This window comes from Medicago sativa, chromosome 5 (genome assembly GCF_051527215.1).
Source record: "Medicago sativa cultivar Bolivia chromosome 5, Bolivia_mono, whole genome shotgun sequence".
Taxonomy (NCBI): Eukaryota; Viridiplantae; Streptophyta; class Magnoliopsida; order Fabales; family Fabaceae; genus Medicago; species Medicago sativa.
Window position 1 is genome coordinate 30,473,472 of NC_140753.1, and position 16,299 is coordinate 30,489,770.

The following is a 16,299-nucleotide window of genomic DNA, read 5'->3' on the forward strand; positions in this document are numbered from 1 at the left end:
ATGTCTCTTATTGTCTCTAAAGAACAAAGAAGATTTATTCATGGGAGGAATATCAAGGATTGCGTCTGCTTAACCTCAAAGGCTCTTCATAACAGTTCTTATGGTGGTAATATGGACCATAAAAGAGATGTTTCTAAAGCCTTCGACACTTTAAGATGGAATTTTATTTTGAAGGTGTTTAAGTGTTTTGGCTTCATCAATACTTTTTTGTCAATCAATGCAAACAATTCTTCAGACAACTAAATTGTTAGTTTCTGTGAATGGTAAGGAACATAGTTTTATTAATTTGAAGAGAGGGGTGAGGCAACGAGACCCCCCCCCCCCCCCCCCCCCCCCACACACACACACACACACACACTTATTATGTCTTGCATAGGATTTGCTCAACAGAGGCATCTTGAAGCTTTTAGATGATGGGAAGCTGCATCTTATCAAAGGTTCATGGAATATGGAAAAGCTAGTCGTCTCCAACCTGTGGTGGATAAGGACAAGTCAAAGTTAACAGCTTGGAAAGCTTCTCTTCCTACTATGGGAGGAAAGGTCCAACTTATGAAGTTCGTGGTTCAAAGAATGTTGAACCACTTATGGAGTACCATTTTTGTGTACACTTGGCCTATGTTTCTGTTAAAATATTTAGAGAAGTTTATTATAAACTTTATTTAATGTTGATGGTGGTGTAGTATTGGTGGATTCTAATCTGGTACCCCTCTATTGGCTTCCTATGGAGGAATCTTTTGAGACTTGAATGATATTCTTGCTTGCAGTTTTGCTGAGTATCTTGATAGAGGGAATTCTGTTTTTTGCTCAGATCAATGGTGCTATTAGAGAAATAGAAATAGTTGAAGACAAAGGTTGTAAAATCTTTGGTTAGAAATAGACTTAAGACTAGTTTTATTGGCCTTTTAGTCCAATTCATTGGTGCCTTGGCAGCTAAGAAACAAATGGCTTAACTGTCTTAATATTACCAAGGGCATGGACTTTGTGATCTCTCACATTTATCATCAACAATGCTGATCATGGTCTTGCAAATTTAAGCTTCCTTGTTAGAGCTGTCAAAGCAGGCCGTGCCTACCGGGCCTTTTTAGCCCGACCCCGTTGAGGCCCAACCCCGTCACGGGCTAGCCCGAGCGGGCCGCGGGTAGCCCGTTTATTTTATAATTATTTTTTAACATTATAGTAATTTACTACAACCCACCATCATTAGGTCTAAAAGTAAAATCACTGCTGCCTAAGGTTATTGCTCTTGTATCATGTAAATTTTTTGTTCATATTAAATTATTAATTTTGTGTTTTTCTTTCAAAATTTTAAATGTTATTAATTAGTATGATGATGGATGTATAAAGAATTGGTTCACGTTATGTTATCGCTAAAAAATTAATGCACAATGAGATCAAGAGAAAGGTAGAATAATGTTATTGCTGATGCCCTTTGCTTTGCCTTGCTGATCCACTTTCCATTCAATTTTCCTTGCTTTTGGTTCCTCTACCAGGACTTGATGGATTTTTGCAAGTGAAGTTCTTGAAAGGGTTCAACAATTATGCAAATGTTGTTCTTGATCTTGACTTTCAATAATCAACCGAGTTAATATTGTGAATAGTTATGAAAATATGTTTTCAACTTAATCAATAGTAATCAGATCAATATTTTTGTACAATTTTTGGCATCATACTAAGAAGATGGAAGGAAATTACTTCATGAGGAATTTTTAAAATCGTTACTACTATTTAAACATGATTGTAGCATCAATTTAGCGTCTGGTTTAGCATCAATTTAGCGTCAATCGTTACTACTTCATGTACAATTTTTGGCATCATACTTAAGAATGGTTACTTGATTATCAGTAGAGAAAACAAGCATCAATTTAAACATGATTGTAGCTATACTAATATTTGTGTCTGGTTTTTGGTGGAGTGGGAGATTGGTTTAAATTCAATGTTGCTGAGTTTGTCAATTGATATTTTTAGTGTAATTTTTTAATTAAAAGCTTTAAGTAACCGGGCCGGCCCGTAGCCCGCAAAGGGCCGGGATTGGACAAATGTTTTTTAGCCCGTTTATCTTCCGGGCCTTTTTGGCCCGGCCTGCCAAAGCTCAAGCCAGTCATGGGATAGCCCAACGCGGGCCGGGTAGCCCGTTTTGACAGTTCTATTCCTTGTTGATCATTGTTTTTGGTGAAATGATTTACCAGTTGCAATTTCTTTTGATTTTGTGAAGAATATGATAGGTAAGCCTAATTTTAGATTTAGTAATACTTAAGTAAGCAGGTTTTGGATGATGTTCACCTTCTTATCTTTTTATTTCCTTTTTCTTTCAATTAAATATGGTTGATGCTCTATATATCATTCATTTGCTTAAAAAAATAATCATACTAGTTCAAATTTTTTAAGGTTGTTTCTTAAACTAAACTGAACCGCGTGTGATTGTAACTTTGTAACGGATGATTTTTTGCATAAAAAACAACCCAATTTGCATGCAAACGCTCCTAATTTTATGTCCAATTTTATTAAATCATGATATTTATTTAGTTTCAATATATATATATATATATATATATATATATATATATATATATATATATATATATATATATATATATATATATATATATATATATATATATATATATATATATATATATATATATATATGGGTTATGATAGAAGACACCTTTTATGAAGGTGTCTTTTATCAAGTTACTCTATGAGCATTTGCGAAAAGACACCAACTTACTTTTAGGAAGGTGTCTTTTATCAAAGTTATAACTAAAAAGTGAAAATCACACCTTAAGGTGTGACTTGATAAAAGACACCACCAAAGGGTGGCTTGTAACATAACCCTATATATATATATATATATATATATATATATATATATATATATATATATATATATATATATATATATATATATATATATATATAGGGGTTGAGTTTCGAATCCCGGATTCCCCACTCACACGCATGTATGGATACAACTCATTTGCTTTAATGGAAATTGCCGGTGCAATTGGTCCGCCCATTATAGACGTCGTGACTTTAGAAACACACTTTTGGTCACTATGCGCGGGTGTTGGTGGATATAGATTATTCTCGTCGTTTATTTTATGAGATCATGGTGGAAAGGGAAGGCTATGTGTTCCCTGTTGAGGAGGAATACGAATGGATGCCTGGTTTTTGTACGCAATGCCAAATTCTTGGCCATTCGATCACGAACTGTCATTGATTGCATCCAGAAAAAGTTTTGAACACAGATAGCAAGAGAAATGCTATGAACAAACACTCTCACACACTCCCTTAAACACACTCTCTCCTATTGGGCCACGTCATCAGACTTTTCTATTCCCTAACCTGTTAACCTACTAAATAAGTTCCATTTTGTTTTATTTTATTTTACGGTTATTATATGCCACCACTAACCCCAATTAGCACTTGCTACCCACAATCTAGCTTTATTCTCCACCGCCATGTGTATCAAACACAGTAATATGATTCCGTCGAACTTTAAGATCATTAAAAATGTAAAAAACCCTATTGTTCCAAGTTACATTTTCCAACGATTTTCAGAACCTTCATTGTTATCAGTAATTTTGTTACCCACATTTAAGAGGGTATAATTGCTCCGGAGAAAAATTTACAAGAATGTATTCTGGGAGATAACAAAGCCCACTATATGGATAGAAATATTAAAAATCATGCTTGTTATCAAATCTAACACAAACAAACGCTAAAAGAGAAAGGTAGCATTAGTAAATACATTTCTTTTTCTTTAAGAAAAATACACTTGTGTATTGTATTGTTAAGAAATAAGATGGGAAGAACTACGCAGAAAAAAAAAAAGTGAAAGAAGTCAAGAACCCTTTCCAGAATTTTCTCTTGTTTAGTCTCGTGTTATACACGGTGAGAACGATGACTAAGTTATTTTTTCTTTTTAATTTTGATTTTATTAAATAAAGGAACAATTGTGTTTTCTGAACCGGCGTAGTAGGTTGCCAGTTCCTGTATTTTAGAATGAGGGTGATGTGGCCCAATAGGAAAGAGCGTGTTCAATAGAGTGTGATAGAGAGTTTGTCCTTAGCATTTCTCCAGATAGCAATAATACTCACAAGGTACACATAAAAAAGTAAAAAGTAATTAATGATGGTAGGACTCACTTAATGGTAAGACCCACTACCTATTTTATGTCTCTATCTCTCTCCAAATTGCATCTTCCATTTATTTTTATAAATGAAGAGGATCTTTACCCGGTATTTTGGGCAATTTTTTTTATTATTATAATTATACCCTTAAACAAATTTTCACATTGTTGGTGTTATTAAAGAATGTAAAAAAAATTATATTATATTTGTAAAATTGTTATTGTCATTCAAAAAGATAAACATGTTTTATTAGGTTTGTTACAATTTTTTTTTTACAAAAGGTTTCCTACAATTTAAAAGTCACAAATATTTGTTCTTATAATTTTAATCAAAATCAGAATGTCATATAAATTACTAATCATAATTTACACACGTTATTACAATAAAAAGAGATGTAAGACGGGCATATTTCTGCTAGTAGTCTAGAATATAAATATAAATATTTGGATATTTGTTTAAAAAATAGATGTTTATATACTAAATCATATATATACTTTCTTTATTCCCAATTTTTTAAACAATTTGACCATTTTATTACGTCATTAATAGACATTAATACTATTACTTTTTATTTATTTATCTCAATGGTCAAATATAGTTGCTAAACCAATTTTTAGAATTTAATAAATATTCCTCAAACTATAAGTAAATTTTTTTTAGGATAAAAATATTTATTACATTTGACAATTTTGTAAATAAAATAATACTTATTAAAACTATTATATTTTTGCTCAATTTCCATATAGCTATTAAACTAATTTTTTTAATCAATTGAAAAGACTCTCATTTATATTTATAACTGATTTAGAGGATTAAATTCATTATTTTATTTAAAGATAAAATTTTATGCAAATTTTATAGTTGAATATATTATATAATTTGGACTTTCTTGTATCTATATAGTCTACATGCATTGTTTGTGTTAGATCTAAGTATTCACCGTTCCACAATTACAAAAAAAAATGTCCAAGCTTCATGTTATTTTATTCTTCTTCGTGTCTTTTGTTTTTGCATCAATAATTTTCTTGGTGTGTGATGCCACTGAAAATGGTGATGAAAGTAGTAAACTTCACATTATATACATGGGATCACTTTCTAAGAGATCATCATATTCTCCAACCTCTCACCATATTAGCATGTTGCAACAAGTTATTGATGGTAGAAACAAAGAAAGTTACTTAGTTCGAAGTTACCATAGGAGTTTCAATGGTTTTTCTGCCTTACTCAACGATCAACAAAAGGAAAAACTTTCTCGAATGAAAGGTGTTGTCTCAGTTTTTCCAAGCCAGGAGCTTCACCTTCAAACGACAAGATCTTGGGATTTCCTAGGATTTCCTCAATCAGTCAAAAGAGATGAAACAATTGAGAGTGATTTGGTGGTTGGAGTCATAGATAGTGGAATTTGGCCAGAATCTGAAAGTTTCAATGACAAAGGTATATGTGTTACTATCTTGTAATTTTTTATTTATGATTATATTGTATGTATGATATACTGGCCACTATAGTTTTAACCACATGACACTAGGAAATGTTATTGTATAGATTGTAATATGAAAATTTATTATAATTAGAAGATTGATTCAATTTTGATTAGTGTATTTGTTAAAGTAATTTATTTGATATATTTTGAAATCATTTATTTGAACAAATTATGAACCTAAATAATTTTAATTTAGGGGTTTAATTTTTATGAAATTTTTTAAAAATATAATTTTGGAATTAAAAATCTATGTAGACTTGTCACATTGACATCAAAATGGTCACGTAAGCACTCCTTAAGAAAGTTGGACGGAAAACTAAAAAGCATAACCATACGCATGTTTTATGACTTAAATGACCAACCTAGCAAAAACCACTTTAAAAGAATAATCTAGAATAATCAAATAACTTAAAGGATCACAATATGTATATTTTTCCTATATAATATGTATGTAATATTCACTTTCGGCTTAAATCATAATCTGAATGGTGTTGGTCATCAGTGTCTTACAAACTGAGAAATATTATTGTTTAGATTGTTGGAAGAAATTGAAGTATGATGAGAAGGTTGAAATAACTATGATCAAGGTATTTATTGAAGTATTTATATGTTTTTATTATTAGGTTTTGGTCCTATTCCAAAAAAGTGGAGGGGAGTTTGTGCAGGCGGTGGAAACTTCAGTTGTAACAACAAGATCATCGGAGCACGATGGTATTCAGGTAGTGGCGATAAGAGTGCAAGAGACTATTTTGGTCATGGAACCCATGCATCATCAATAGCAAGTGGAAGAAAGGTAAATGGTATTAGCTATCATGGTCTTGCAAAAGGAACTATAAGAGGTGGAGTCCCATCTTCAAGGATTGCTACATACAAAGTTTGTAACCCAAAATGCAGTGATGAAAATGTTCTAGCTGCATTTGATGATGCCATTGCTGATGGAGTTGACATCATCACAGTTTCTCTTGGCAACAACAATTATGTCGAATTCCTAAAAGATACTCTTGCAATTGGTTCTTTTCATGCCATGGAGAAGGGAATACTCACGGTGCATGCAGCAGGAAACTCTGGTCCTAGCCCAAGTACTATTTCAAGTATAGCACCTTGGTTATTTAGTGTTGCTGCAACTACCATAGATCGTCAATTTATTGATAAGCTCATTCTTGGAAATGGTGAAACTTGTATTGGGAAGTCAGTTAATGTTGCCCCCTCAAATGGCACAAAATTTCCAATAGTTGAGTGTAATGCTCAAGCTTGCCACGTAGATTATAAATCACTTGAAAAGTGTCCATGTGCAGATAAAAAAGTGGTGAAGGATAAGCTTGTATTAAGTGGAGATCTATTTGGTGGAATGTTGGCTTATGAAAATGGGGCAATTGGTGCAATCTTTAATTATACAACTGATATTTCTCATGTAACTCATTGGCCTTCAGTTTACTTGGATTCAAAAGTCTATCTTCATGTTCAATCTTACACTAATTCTACTAAATATCCTGAAGCTGAAATATTGAAGAGCGATATCTTTCAAGATACCACTGCTCCTAAAGTTGCATCTTTCTCTTCCCGTGGCCCGAATCCTCTAGTTCCCGAAATTATGAAACCAGATATAAGTGCTCCAGGTGTGGATATCTTGGCTGCGTATTCACCTGTCGGCCCAAGCGTTGATGATTCAATTTTAAATGCAAGTGAGAAATACAACATATTGTCTGGTACCTCTATGGCATGTCCCCATGTTGCTGGAGTTGCTGCATATGTCAAATCATTTCATCCAGATTGGTCACCTGCAGCTATCAAATCTGCCATTATGACGACGGCAGAACCAGTAAATGGAAGTTATGATTTGGTAGGTGAGTTTGCTTATGGATCAGGTAATGTTAATCCACAAAAAGCTCTTCACCCTGGACTAATTTATGACATCACTCAGCAAGATTATATCCAAATGCTTTGTAATTTTGGTTATAATAAAACCAAACTTGAACAAATTAGTGGAAAAAAGTCAAGTTGTCATGAAGCTTCCAAAAGATCCTTGGTGAAACAAATAAATTATCCTGCACTGGTTATATCTGTTGAGCCCCATAAACATTTCAATGTTAAGATTCATAGAACAGTGACAAATGTTGGCTCTCCTAACTCAACCTACAAGGCTACAGTCAATACAATTCCTAAAATCAAGATTAGAGTGAAGCCAAAGATTCTCTCATTTGGATCCTTAAATGAGAAACAATCCTTTGTTGTCACTATTGTTGGGAGAGCAAAATTAAATCAAAATGTGTTTTCCTCGTCACTTATTTGGTCGGATGGAACCCACAATGTGAAGAGTCCAATCATTGTGCAAAGACTCCCTTGACATTCTAAATCATGTCATTGTTATGGCTACTAAATATGACTATTTGTCTCAAATAAATCTGATGTTTATTTCCTTGTTCTTCATGTTATTTTCATAATAATATATAATTCAATATATATATTGTCAATCCAAAGTAATCTAAGGTCTAAAGCAAACATTAAAATGAGAATTTTATGTAAGGAAATATAAAATAAAATTAGATTTTACTGATTTTCTGCATAAGAAAATCTAAAATATATTGATTATACATGCATATACATATATCGGGTACATCCGATAAAATTGAAACGATACAGAGAAGATTAGCATGGCCTCTACGTAAGGATGAAACGCACAAATCGGAAAAAAATATTAATTTATTAATTTTAGCAAGCAAACCGATATTACTAGATAAAAAACTAACGAAAAGAAGGACATAATTGTGTTTCGTTGAATATATGTTTTATTGTATAGTGTTAATTTTCATTTAATTCTATTGTTTTGGTTTCATGATAATTATATGAACATATTGAAAAATACAAGAAATAGGGGTTAAATTTGTGTTTTATTCTTCTCGAGTAAAATTCTTTTGTTAATAAAACTTATTTTGATAAAATAATAAATACTATTTTTTTAAAAGTTTCATTACAACATGTCATATGAAAGTAAACATTTTAGGGAAAGAGAGAATCAATAGAAATCATTCATTATCAATCCGGTTAATTAAATCCTTTAAACCTTACGAATTTCCACTAATAGTCAAATTTACCAGTAACAACTTTTAGAGTATACTACTGTCAAAGCAACGCAAACCGGTGAAGGAGCAGGCGAATCCTTGTGCGGGTCGCCACACAAGAACAGACCATGAGTCCATCCCCTCCATCTACGTCATTGAAAATGGTTTCCTAAGATAAAGTCACACTTCACGGGAACTGTTAGTGTTCTCCGCGCCTATATAAGGGTGACTCGGTATCACTCTCAAGGTACACTTCACTTATACCACATTTCGCACATAACCACCTCTTTCATATAGTGACTTGAGCGTTGGATTGCCAACATGCATGCAGGAACCTTTCTCCTCCACAGTGAAGACTCAATTTCCACCACACCGGAGCACCGTGAACCATCATTAACCTACCTCGATCGTCACTGGACATATCAATTGGCGCTAGAAGGACGGGGTCTTTCATTGATTCCCTGCAATTCAAACAATTCTCCACCCATGCCAGTTTTGGTTATGCATTTTCTCTGCTAAAACCATTTTCAGTTACAAGTTCCTCCACTGTAAGTGTTTGACAGTTACATCTCTCTGCAATAATAATGGCCGGAACTCAAAAGAGAAACACCAACAAAAAAACATCCACCGCTGCAGAAGTTTGATCAAAGATTGAAATGCTACAGGATCCTTCAATTCCAATTCTCACACCGATGGATCAAGAGGATAAGAACACTAAAGCTTCTCCGAAAATTGCAGACAATGTGATTCCTTCAGTGAAGGTTCCTCCTCCATCAGGACCACCAGTCTTCATTCAAAACCCTTGATGAAAATTAGAATAAACATCCTTGATGAACCAGAGAAAATAAAAAAGAGGAGAAGATAGGAGAGGAGGAAACCTTGGATATGGAGAAGAGAGCCAAACACCGTGCTTTCGGAGAATTCGAGGTAAGGGGAATTTTTGCACTTTAGGGTATCTTTTTATATGATGGGGGTGTTTAACTCTTAAGATGATGTTGTTGTTATTATGTGAGATTGTGATGAGAGATTTATGATGAACGAATTAAAAGATTAAGTTGAAAGATGAGAATTGAGGAAAACTAGTTTAAGTTTGTGAATTGAGTTTTTTTTAGCCTTAAAAAGAGTGGATAATCTGGTAGGTTAATGAAGAATTAGTGTTTAATGATAGGGTAATCATGGGGTGGATATTAAAGTCGAGTTTGGAGAGTATAGGAACGAAAACAGAGTCGAAAAAGGTTCCCAAAGGCGAAATTGCAGCAGAACTGCGATTTTGCTGTCACTGTGCAAAACGCACGGTCTACCCCTGGGAAACACACGAACCATGAATTGCTTACTGTCTCAGTTTGGCAGGTTTTGGTTCTGAATTGGGTCTAGGTGTCTTCATGAAAGGTTTAGATATGGATGTTAGCTTTCACTAGCCTTTGGAAGGACTAAATTTAAGCACCTAGAACTCAAGATATGATCAAAATACTACACAGGGGTTAGTATGGTCGTGCTCTTTCCCCAAGCTTAGGAAAATCAACTTTTCTACCATTTTATGTTCCTAATTAGGTTTGGGCGTCCTTATTAAAGTTGTAGATATGGATGTTAGCTTTAATTTTATTTTGGTTAGACTCCATTTATATTTATATAACTTGAGTTATGATTAAAAGATTAAAATTGAGAAAGCTAAAGCTAGGTTAATTAATATGAGAATTTGATCATGAGGAAAGTATGTAATTGGATAGGTTGATTTAAAATTGGTGAGTTAACGATAAGGTAACCTAAAGGTGGTGTTTGGGGACGATTTAAGTGAGTTTGGGGTCAAAAACGGGGTTCGGGAAGACCCCCTTAAGAGAAATCGCAGCAAAACTGCGATTTGTGATGTCTGACACACACACACACACACGGTTGTGCCACATGGGAGCACGACCCGTGCTCAGTTTGCTGCATATTTTATTATGTTTTGTTGTTTTTGGGGCGCACGGTCGTGTCCTTAGGGAGCACGGTCTTGCACCTTTCCCAGCCTTAAGAAAACCAATTTTTCCACTCATCTTTGTTCTGAATTGAGTCTATGTGTATTCTTGGAAGTTGTTTATATGGATATTAGCTTTCATTTTGATTTGGTTTGACTCCATTTGAACATATATAACTTGAGTTATGATCAAAATACTGCACATGGGTCATGCTGCGTTTTCATGAAATTTCAGCACAATTTTTTTAATGGACTCTAAAACGTCTTTGAAAACAATAATGAGTTTAGGAAAGTCTTTATAGTGAAAATTTAAAATAAGGGTCCTAATCTAATGTACCTAATTGAGGGAGTGTGTTTAGGCATAATTAGAAGTGATTACCTCAAAATAATAGCGAGTATAAAACATGAACCGGTGATAGTGGTCTATGAGAATTAATGATGTTAAAGATGACTTGACAATAGGAAGTGAAAGACAATAATAGGAGACGACATAGAGGAGTTGTTTAAGATGGATGACTATGATAAACATAAGTTCCTCAAATTAGTGATGAGCCTAAAATGTGAAGTAGTTTAAGGAGTAGAAGGTGAAGCCAAGAGAGATATAGATATGTAGTTTGCGTTGGATTGACCACGATGAGAGTAATTCTGTAGAAAATAATATTGGTGGTAATCTGATAAATTGATTATGAAGAAATAGGCTCCTTTTATAGGATAAAATACAAGAGTCAACTCCTTCATTTTATGAGTGATTTAATGGTAAATAAGTAATCATAGATAGGATAATAAAAATAATAACGATATATTTCAACACCCCCCTCAAGTTGGTGCTTAGATATCAATCATGTCCAACTTGTTGATCAAGTATTCAAATGTTGTGCTTCCCAAGCTCTTGATTAATATGTCTGTTGTCTGTTGATTGGAAGGAACAAATGGCAAGCAGAGAATACCATAATTTATCTTTTCTTTGATGAAATGACGATCAATCTCAATATGCTTAGTACGATCATGTTGAACAGGATTATGAGCAATGCTTATAGCGGCCTTGTTATCACAATACAATTTCAATGGAAGTTTTACCACTATCTAAAGTTCCTTCAAAACTCTAAGAATCCACATACCTTCACAAATTCCTTGAGTCGTTGCTTTAAATTTAGCTTCATTACTACTTCTTGCAACTACTCCTTGTTTTTTACTTCTCCAAGTCACTAGGTTCCCCCGCACATATGTGCAATAACCTGAAGTTGACTTTCTATCTGTAATAGACCCTGCCCAATCTGCATCAATGAATATTTCCACATTTTCATCATTGGTCTTCTTGAAGAATAAACCTTTTCCAAGAGTTGCCTACAAGTATCTCAAGATTCTGTGCGCAGCTTCAAGGTGGTCTTCATATGGAGCATGCATGAACTGACTAACAACACTTACAGAGAAAGCAATGTCAGGACGAGTATGAGCCAAATATATCAGTTTTCCAACTAACCTCTGGTACCTTCCAGTGTCAACTGGGGTGTCTCCTTTCTCCCAAAGTTTGGCATTTGGGTCCATAGGAGTGTCAACCGGCTTACAACCACTCATACCTGTCTCTTGTAGGAGATCAAGAATATATTTTCTATGAGAAACAATAATTCCTTTCTTTGATCTTGATACTTCCATGCCAAGGAAATACTTGAGGGAAACCAAGTCTTTGGTTTCAAAATATGTTGCTAAGTTTTTCTTTAATCTCTCCATTTCTGCCTCATCATTACCTGTAAGAACAATATCATCAACATAGACTATCAAAATAGTTATCATTCCATTTTGACCTGATTTCGTGAATAAAGTATGATCTGCTTGTCCTTAAGTATATTCCTGTTTCATCATTGACTGTGTAAACTTTTCAACCCAAGCTCTTGGAGACTGTTTCAGCTCATACAGAGACTTCTTTAGTTTACACACTTGTGACCCAAATGTTTCTTCAAAACCTGGAGGACAATCCATGTACACTTCTTCTTCTAAATCACCATTGAGAAATGCATTTTTTACATCTAACTGGTAGAGAGGCCAGTCTAGGTTAGCAGCAAGGGATAGGAGTATTCTGATTGTGTTAAGCTTTGCAACAGGAGCAAAGGTCTCTGAGTAGCCTAGGCCATATATCTGAGTAAATCCTTTGGCAACTAACCGAGCTTTGTATCTTTCGAGTGATACATCACAATTGTACTTTATTGTGAACACCCACTTACACCCCACGGTTCTTTTACCTGCTGGTAGAGTTGTGGCACTCCAAGTTTTATTCTTTTCAAGAGCTTTCATCTCCTCAAAAACAACTTCCTTCCACTTCGGAATTTCTAGAGCTTCATGTACATTCTTTGGAATTTCGACACTAGATAAATGTGAAGTAAAAGCGGCAAAAGTGGGAGACAAGTTTGGAATTTCGGAATTTCTAGAGCTTCATGTACATTCTTTGCATAAATTTTGCCTTTCCAAGTTGATTGTCCTTCCTTAAATCTTTTTTCTGTTTCATTACAAGGATCCTTATGTGGTGTGCTTTGACTAATTTCAGAAAAATCATTTGTTTGATCTTTGATTTGATTTGTTGCCTCAGATTCAGTATGATCCTTACTCATAGAACGGATAAGTTCATCTAATTTTTCCAAGGCCTTTTCTTTAGGTGAAGATAAACATGGAACAAAATTATGTGATGTATACACATCTTCAGAAATAATTAAGTTTTCAAACAATTCAAGAGGATCTTCATTTGTTTCCCCCCCTGAATATTATTTTTCTCAAAAAGAGGTTTGTTTTAAAAAAAAAGTAACGTCCATTGTTACAAACATTTTCTTTGTACTGGGGTCAAAACATTTATAACCTTTTTGAGAAGATGAATAACATATGAAAACACATTTGATTGTATGGGGTTCAAGTTTACCAAGATGTTTATGTTCGTGAACAAAGGTCGTACATCCAAATACTTTTAGTGGTAAATCAGCTAGAATTGAAGCAATAAGAAAATATTTCAAGAAACTTTGCAAGGGAGTTTGAAATTTCAAAACACGGGATGACATATGATTTATTTAAGTGCAGCTGTAAGGACAACTTCACCCCATAAATATTTTGGAACATTGGTAGAAAAAAGTAGTGCCCGTGCCACCTCAAGAAGATGTCGATTTTTCCTCTCTGCAATTCCATTTTGTTGGGGATGAGTTAACACATGAACTTTGATGCATAATTTCATTTTTAAGAAAAAAATTTCCCATGACTTTGTTAAAATATTCAGTCCTATTATCCATTCTAAAAACTTGTATTTGAGTTACATAAGTTTTTAATTATCTGACCTACCTCTGATTTTTCTTTTAACAAGTATACCCAACAAAGTCAGTATGATCATCCGTAAAGGTGATAAACAATTTTTTGTTGGATAAAGTACTTGTTCGATTAGGCCCCCAAACATCGTTATGAATAATTGAAAAATGTTTTGAAGGTTTATAAGTTTGAATTGGAAAAGAATTTCGATGTTGTTTAGCAAATTCGCAAACCACACACTGAAAGAAGATATATCTTTCCGTTCAAATAGTTTTCGAAACAATGCCTTTAAATATTTAAAACTAGGGTAACCCAACCTTAAATGCCATAACATAATTTCATCCTTGTTATTTGGAAGAAAAAAAAAAGATTTAATAGAGTAAGAACATATTTGTCCAGATTGATGTCTGGTTTCTGGTTCATCTTCAAAGTAGTAGAGTCCATCACTCTGCTTAGCACTTCCAATTATCTGTCCCGAGATCAAATCCTGAAATACATAGTAATTATCAAAGAAAAGAGTTTGACAATTTTTGTTTTTGGTTAGCTTACTGATAGATAACAAGTTGCAAGACAAATTTGGGACATGTAGTACATCTTGGATGGTTAATCGGGGAGACAAAATAATAGAACCTTTTCCTGCCACAGCTGAAAGAGAGCCATCGGCAACCTTAATTTTGAAATTTTTTGCACATGGTTTATATGAGGAAAATAAACTAGAGTCACCGGTCATGTGATCGGTGGCTCCAGAATCAACAATCCATGTATGATTAGGAATGACACCGAGGTGGGCAGATTTTGAAAAGTTACCTTTCTGGGCAATGGAGGAGGTAGGTGTTTGTGGCTCAAGGAGTTCGTACAATTTATCTAGCTGTTCCTTGGTGAATGGAAATGTATTCGAGAAAGATTGTGGCTCTTGATCACAATTAGCTCTGAGTGCACAAGTTGATGAGTTGAAAATTATCTTGCCGTGACTCCTCTCTTTCGAATATAGATTTATTCATCCCCTTCATTTTTAGATTCGAGTAACTCAAAAAAAAAGCAAGCTACAATTCAAAGTATTTTTTTATGGATGAACAATACCGCGCGTGAACAGTGTCGCGGAATGAACAATGCACACGTGAACAATACTTTTGGGAGTGAACAGTACTAGCTAAATGAATAGTACTCGCTGAATAAAAACAGAAAACCACAAAAAAAAATGTAATGGCGACGGCTAGGGTTTATGTGGAAGCGAGGCCCCCAAAATCGGGGGCTCTTTTTTTTGGTAGTCAAAATCGGGGGCTCTGATGCCATGTGGAAAATAATATTGGTGGCAATCTAATAATTTGATTATGAAGAAATAAGCTCTTTTTATAAGAGAAAATACAAGAGTCAACTCCTTCATTTTAGGAGTGATTTAATGGTAAGTAACCATAAATAGGATAATAAAAATAAGGCTTAAATTCACTTTTTACCCCTTAAGTTTGCAAAAGTTGTAATTTTGGCCCCCTATTAAAAAAAATGGCAAAAGTGACCCCTCCCCTTTTGCAAAACACCAATTTTGACTTGGTCAATCCTATGTGTCATGCCACATAACTTAAAAAGCTGCTAGCTGTGTATTTTTTAAATTAAAAAGAAAAAAGAAAAATTCATGCTTGTAATTAGGAAAAAATGAAAAATGGAAGGAAAATATGGAGAGGCACGTGAGGTATCTTCTTCTTCCATTCATTCATCTTCAATCTCCTCCTTCATCTTCTTAACCCAACAATTGATAAAACCCAACAACTTCCAATTCTTTTTGTATAAATTAATTAAACCAAAGAAAAAATTAACCAAATCTATAAAATCCAATTTTTAAAATTGAGAAAAAAACTGAAAATTCATATTTTGGGAGAAGAAGAAGCTCGCTCTTCTTGGATCTCAATTATTCTAATTCACATTCACCAGTTTCAATCATTTTTATTTCTTTTTAAAATCTTCATAAACTCAGATCAACACAGATCCACAAATTTGGAGGTGGGATTTCTGGAAAATTTTATCAAAATCAAACTTTAATATGTTCAAAACTGTCGCTGCCAAAAACCTACCCATTACAAAACGCTTCTCGTCCACCACCACCACCACAACAACCGCATTATCCTTCGAATTCCCACATAATCTAACTGAACCTGAATTTGGGTTTAATGTTTTTTGAGGTAACCTGAATTTGGAATTGTTTGTGTGTTAGATATTTGATTTATGGGTTTTACTTAAATTGATAATTTTATGAGGAAGAAGAATAAGGATGAAGATGAGAAAGACAATCAAGAATGAGAGATAAGAGGGTGAGGGAGAGAGAGGTGGTGGTGTGTGTTCATATTTTTCTTTTCCTTTTTTCCTCTCACGTGCAACTTCCTTTCTTTCCTTTCCTTTCTC

The 16,299-nt window shown here is 34.0% G+C and overlaps 1 non-coding gene and 1 pseudogene across 2 annotated transcripts; both read left to right on the top strand.

The window, feature by feature from the left end:
* The first annotated feature begins 5,064 nt into the window (after nt 1-5,064).
* LOC146921693 (subtilisin-like protease SBT4.4) lies at nt 5,065-7,809 on the top strand (annotated as a pseudogene). Its single transcript, XR_015010790.1, has 2 exons — nt 5,065-5,567; nt 6,237-7,809. The product of XR_015010790.1 is annotated as a subtilisin-like protease SBT4.4 (transcript).
* Nucleotides 7,810-8,211: 402 nt separating this feature from the next.
* On the top strand, nt 8,212-8,317 carry LOC146921694 (U6 spliceosomal RNA). Its single transcript, XR_015013050.1, has one exon. It is a non-coding gene; the product is annotated as a U6 spliceosomal RNA (small nuclear RNA).
* Nucleotides 8,318-16,299: the final 7,982 nt, after the last annotated feature.